General features: G+C 38.0%; 1 long non-coding RNA gene across 1 annotated transcript in view; it reads left to right on the top strand.

Annotated features, from left to right (window-relative positions):
• The first annotated feature begins 5146 nt into the window (after positions 1-5146).
• LOC122562979 overlaps positions 5147-6005 on the top strand; it is a 5615-nt gene continuing 4756 nt past the window's right edge. The window contains exon 1 of the long non-coding RNA XR_006315453.1: positions 5147-5442. This is a non-coding gene — a long non-coding RNA (uncharacterized LOC122562979). The remainder of the gene's footprint in view (positions 5443-6005) is intronic.

Below are 6005 nucleotides of genomic sequence, written 5' to 3'. Positions count from 1 at the left end.
TGCCTCACAGCGCCAGGGACCGGAGTTTAATTCCTGCCTTGGGTGACTGTCTAAGCGGAGTTTGCACGTTTTCCCCAGTGTCTGTGTGGGCTTCCTCCCACAATCCAAAGATGTGCAGGTCAGGTCAATTGGCCATGCTAAATTGCCCTTAGGGTAGGGAAATGGATCTGGGTGGGTTTCTGTTTGGAGGGTCGTGTGGACTTGTTGGACCAAATGGCCTGTTTCCTCACTGTCGGTAGTCTAAGGTCTCTGTACAAGAGTTATACATCTCTCCAAATTACACCAGCCTTTCCAACTCTGGTCGTTACACTAACCTACTGCATTTCAAAGTGGTTATCATGTACATAATCTGACAAAAAAGCAAAGAAAGAATCCACATTGTTAAATGGATAAATGTTCTCAGTTTTTTTTTGGGAGACAGTTTTCAATCTTACAAGTGTGTTTGATCAGTTATAATAATGGAATGTAGAGAAAGGAAACTAGACACACTCTCACAGAAAGATTGGGTAATTGAAGGTTAAACATAACCTAACTATTGCACTAGGAGTAGCATTAATGACACTAAAGGAGGTGGGGCTCTCTATCAAACATCTCTATTAAGAGAGATTGCTTAAATGCATGAGAACAACAAAAGTTAAAAAATCTGAAAAAAAAACTAGCTAGTCAGACTAACTAACTCAGTGAACTTTTGGGGGAGACAATGACAGAGTGATAATGTCATGGACGAGCAATCCAGAGGTCCAGGATAAATAAATAGTCCCCTATGAATTCAAATAGTAGCATGGCCACTGGTGAAAGATGATAAGCTAATCTCAGTTAAGACTGAGTGCGAAAACTATCACTGAATGATGTAAAAATCCATCTGGTTCATCTATCCATCCATACCTTAAGCAGAGGAAAAAAAACAAAACGGTCATTTTTATCAGCCTGGTCCAAATATGACCTCAAAAATCACCGATGTAAGTGACTCTTAGCTGTCCTCCGAAACTCAAGCTGCTTCTAATTAAGTACGACTGGACAATCATTTAGCTTTTTATTTACTCCATTGATGCTTCCAATTTTGCATTTGTTGCTCCTTATTATATTTTGTATCATCATGATTGATATGAATGGGAGAGACATTCAAATACATGAAACTATCAAGCTAGATGCATAATATGCAAAGAATTGACAAACCCTGTCACTCTGGCATGTATTTCTCCTTTCCAGTACTAATTCTATTCCAGCATCAACTCAAAAGGGCTCTCCAGCATCTAGCAACAGCGATGTCACCATTCAGACTAAGCAGCCAATTACATTGAAACATTCTCCCAGACAGCAAACTAGGAAGTAAAACCACTGATTGTTGTTTATTTTTGAACTATTTTATAATAAAAACAGCAATATGAAGATTAGGACATAGTGAGTTTAGGTAAAGATAAAAATGTATTACATTTTAAATTGATTTTTAAAGTTTGTGATTTTATCATAAAGGGATGCATTTTCATTTCACAAATAATATTTTAAGGATCAAAAGGTTGTTCAGTCCTAATGAGGGAATTAGAGCATTGTTAAAAAACCAGTTACACCTTACGAACTGGCATAACTTTTAAGGGTTTTTACAGCAAGATTAATGTTGTAAATTCAAAATAAATTCAAGTGACTTCAGAAGACTTCCATCTGTGCAGACTTCAACAGTGTCCCTTTACAGGCATAAGGAATCACTGTCAGAAAGTTCTGAATTTCAAGATTTAACTGTGCGAACACTAAAATTTGCCATTTGTTGATGGTGATGCTAATAATTTTGCCATTGTTACATGCGAGGAGTCCAGACCATAATAAAACCCTTCAAATGTCCTTCTTGAAAGTGTCAGAATAGCAGATCAAATAAGAGTTAGAGTTTCTCTTTTAAGTGGAGTCTAAATGCTACTTAATAGTCTGACATTCTACTGAACAAAGAAGATCAAGCTACATTGTCAAGCCAAGCACAACAGTATTTTCTACACAGGCAAGGAGTGATTACAAATGTAGTCATATTTCACAATGCCACAACATCCACAAAAAGGAAAAAAGTGACAGAGATCTTCCTAAGGAAAAAAAGTCATAAGGGGAATTTGAGGTCCTTTTTCAGAGACAACATACATTGTTAGATGCTTAGTTATATTTTGGTGTTATGTCTTAAACAAAAATATCACTTTAGCAGTATTAGTTGAAATATCTATCATCGTGGTTTTCTGTAATACCCAAAATATTTTGGTTTCACATTCTTTAATTTTAATTAATGGAAATTAACCCCAGAAAGACCGTTATCTGAGGATAAATGAACTTAGCTTTAGAAACTTCTGGAATTTGCAGGGCTTTTTTGTGTAGGAAATTTCAAGTTGATTCAAGGCCTGCTTCATACAGAAAGGACTTCAATTTCAAATAAAGACTATTAAATGTGATAGGCTAGGCAAGGAATGCCAAAATGAGAAGCACATATTTCTGTTTCATATCAAGTATATGTATTAAGCTTTATAACATTATGAAGAAAGTGCATGGTTCACATCTGTGTTTTCCTTTTTTTTAATACCACCCACCAAAGATGAAGAGATTAGCTCTTTTAGCCTCAAGGTATGATCAAATCCCAATCTGCATTCCTTGAGAGGCCCACATTTGATTTTGATTTCCCTCTAATTTGGCACAGCGAATTCTTTTCTGCCAACACTGACTTATAATTTCCTAGAATCAATGGTCTCCATTACATGGTTCCAGGGATGTAAGGAGAGTGACATATTATCCTTGAGTGGATTAATTTAGCATATCTAACTGCAGTGCTAGTCAGCTTTAATCTGCAGTGCATCTTTAACAATACTGTATATTGTTGTTTCTAATATTGAGGTTTCTGCACTTTTGCTATACATTAGGTGGATAAGTGTTCTTCTCCATGATCCCTGCTATCAAAATATGAACAAAAAGAATTTACTACTCACACAGAGAGGCTTTTGATCATTTCCTATTGCAACCTTGAATTCTAGGAAGGATCATGTTCAGAAGCAGCATGTTTTGTGTTCCATTGTTTGCTACAATGAAATCACAAATATGACAAAGAAATCACCATCACCAATTCGGATCCATCTTGTACTTGTACCTGGGCCATATTTTCTGAAGGGATTTCAATTTGCAATATCAGTGACAAGTTCAGTTCACGTTAGTAAACAAAGTGAAAACATGTAATTTTCTTGTTTGTCAATAACAGATGAGTTAATAACCCTGTTTCTTTAACAAATTTAATGTAATAAGGTGCTATAATAAAGGTGCTTAACTATTTCACTATTTGTGAGAAAAGTAGGTAAATGCTAATTTTGAAATGATTGGAACCAGATGCTCTATCATCATTGAACTCTCTTGTTTACATTGGCTGCATGATGTGTTTATAAAACTGCTTCTAATTCCTTTACTCAAAGTTTCAGAAGAACGTGTCACAAGTTGGTTGTAAAGGGCCTGTAAACCTTTAATCTGTGGAACACCCTGTCTTTTAGATTTTCAATAGCAGTGTTTTGCTCTTAAATTAGAGAAATATATATGATTGGGGTGAACAGTCTCAAAACCATCTAACCTCATAATTTTGGGGAGGGGGGGGAAGTGACTGAAATCCTCCTATTTTAAGTGCCCCCCATTCCAGATAGACCACAGCTCCCACAGGTCTGCCTTCAAGATATTACAATAACCCCTTCTCCAAAAATACCCTCAGCTCCTGACAGTTTTTTTAAAAAGCTTTCCACATTTGTTCACGGTCATTGCAAGGCATCAGAAAGAGGTTCTGCCAATTAGTCCCAGGCCCGAAGCAGTTTCATGCTGTACAATAATAAAAGCTATGCAATTGAAACCAGACAAAAATTATTTCACCTGAAATCTTTGCATCGATCAGCCAGAGGAAATTACATTTATGTCAATCAGGACTGGAGTTGAAAGATCAGCAACATTTCACCATATAGCTCCTCCCGTCAGAGAACTAAAACCATTGAATTATTGATCTAATAATAGTTCAGTCACCCTATAAAGAAGGGAAAGGAGTTATTTGGTGTACATTATTCCATGATGCACTGTCTGCAACGGTAGATGTGGGTAACATTTCCAAATTCTTGATAGGAGGCAGTGCAACAGGATTCATCTGAAATCTAGAAAGCTGGTATAGGCACATGAAACATATACAATTATGAGACAGCATGGATTTCACTGGGAGGACCTACTGTCAATTAGGAATTGCCAGTGGCACCAACATTTCAAGAAAAAATTAAAAAGGTTTGGACAGAGACCTTGAAAAACACAAAGCTGTGAGTACTGCAAGACATGAGTTATAAAAACTCCCCTGGAAATAAGCACAGACCTGTATGATTCTTGTTTCTGTTCCCCGGTTTTTGCTGGGTTGATCTTTAACTTGTTTATTTTTTTTAATCCCTTCATACTGCATTCAGATATTTTTTGATATAGGAATTCATACCTCATTTGGACACCACTTACGCTTCTTCACTCCATCCATTCCCACCATTTGTGACCCTTCCATCATGAAATCTTCTTTATTCTCTTTTCCTCTCCATCTTATCATGCACCAACTTAGTCCTTCCCATGCCACTGCTTACAAATTGTTGTGTGTCCATTTTTCTTCAGTTCATCTTGTAGCCTAAGTTATTGGATGTGGCTTCTGATTCTCTGTCCCCCAGCAATGGGATAGATCACTAGACTGAGTTTAAATCAGTTTGTTCAGAGCTGACAAAGGAGCTTCTCATTGAATCTCAGGCCTTGATGTTGAAGTTCCACATTTGGGTCCTGGACATCACCAGAGGCTTAGTCTTCAAGCGATCTAATTGCATAAAGATAAATCTTTCCTTTGGGTCTCATGGACTGAGTTTACAGAGAGAATGGAGGGTGATACAAGGGTGTGGATTTGTCTTTTAGCATCCACCATTTTGACCTCCATTAATGTCCTGATTAGCCCAAATTGAGGCAAATGGAGCCCTGCCTCCCCAACTTGGGAGGGAAGTGTAATTGGTTTCCTTGTTGGAAACCCTTGCCTGGAAGGGAGGTCGATAATCAGGCTAGTAACAAGTTTAGACCCTTAAGTGCATTTAATTAACTATTAAAGGACCTTGATTGGTAATGAATCACAAGGGTCCCTCATGGATCTTCTTGACCATCAATTAGTCACTGAGCTCACTGGCAGGAGACTTCACACCATCTCCAGATAGGATGAAAATTGTACCTATTTACTCTGTTTCTCCATAGATGCTGCCTGACTTAAATGAACTTTTCCAGTCATTTTTGTTCCAATTTACTAATTTGAGTGTTCTGCAGTATTATGTTTATGTTCTATTGCCCTGGCTATCTCCTTATGTAATAAACCTGATGACTTCATGGGAACAATGGAAGAGAACACTGGTCACTTTTTGTTTTGCTTTTTGGTGCATGGAGTTTGATATACTGGTAAAGAAAACCACTGGAGTGTATAAATAGTTTGGCATCTATCGCCACAAGAAATTTAGATTTAGATATTTTTGTCACCTGTACTCGAGTACAGAAGTACAGGAGTGCAGTCAAAAGTGTACAGTGTTGCCACACATGGCACCATCTTAGGTACAAAAGGTACTGAGTAGTAAAAGAGTTAAAAAGTTAAGTATTACAGACTTTGAGTGCGAGCAGCAGCTAAGGTAAGACAGTTTGTTTTAAAATTACTTACCGGTAGCGGGCAGCGGTGTTTTTTTCTCTCTTTACAGAAAGAGCGGGAGCAGCAGGGGGAAGTGACGAAGACCAGAGGGGCAGCCAGGTAGTTTTTTTTTCCCTTTAAAAGTGCAGGAGAAGAACCCGAGGCACTACAGAGGTAGTGTCTCCCACCCGCCCTCCTCAACGCGCAGGGAATAACCCGAGGCACTACAGAGGTAGTGTCTCCCACCCGCCCTCCTCCTCTAACCTAAATAATAAGACCCGTTGTGGTAAGTCGGTAAGTGCTGCATTTTGCTTGTTGTATCCTTTAGACCCAGTTTTTTTTT

Source organism: Chiloscyllium plagiosum, chromosome 26, assembly GCF_004010195.1.
Source record: "Chiloscyllium plagiosum isolate BGI_BamShark_2017 chromosome 26, ASM401019v2, whole genome shotgun sequence".
Classification (NCBI taxonomy): Eukaryota; Metazoa; Chordata; class Chondrichthyes; order Orectolobiformes; family Hemiscylliidae; genus Chiloscyllium; species Chiloscyllium plagiosum.
Note: the sequence above shows the minus strand (reverse complement) of the source record. Positions and strands in the feature narration are given on the sequence as shown.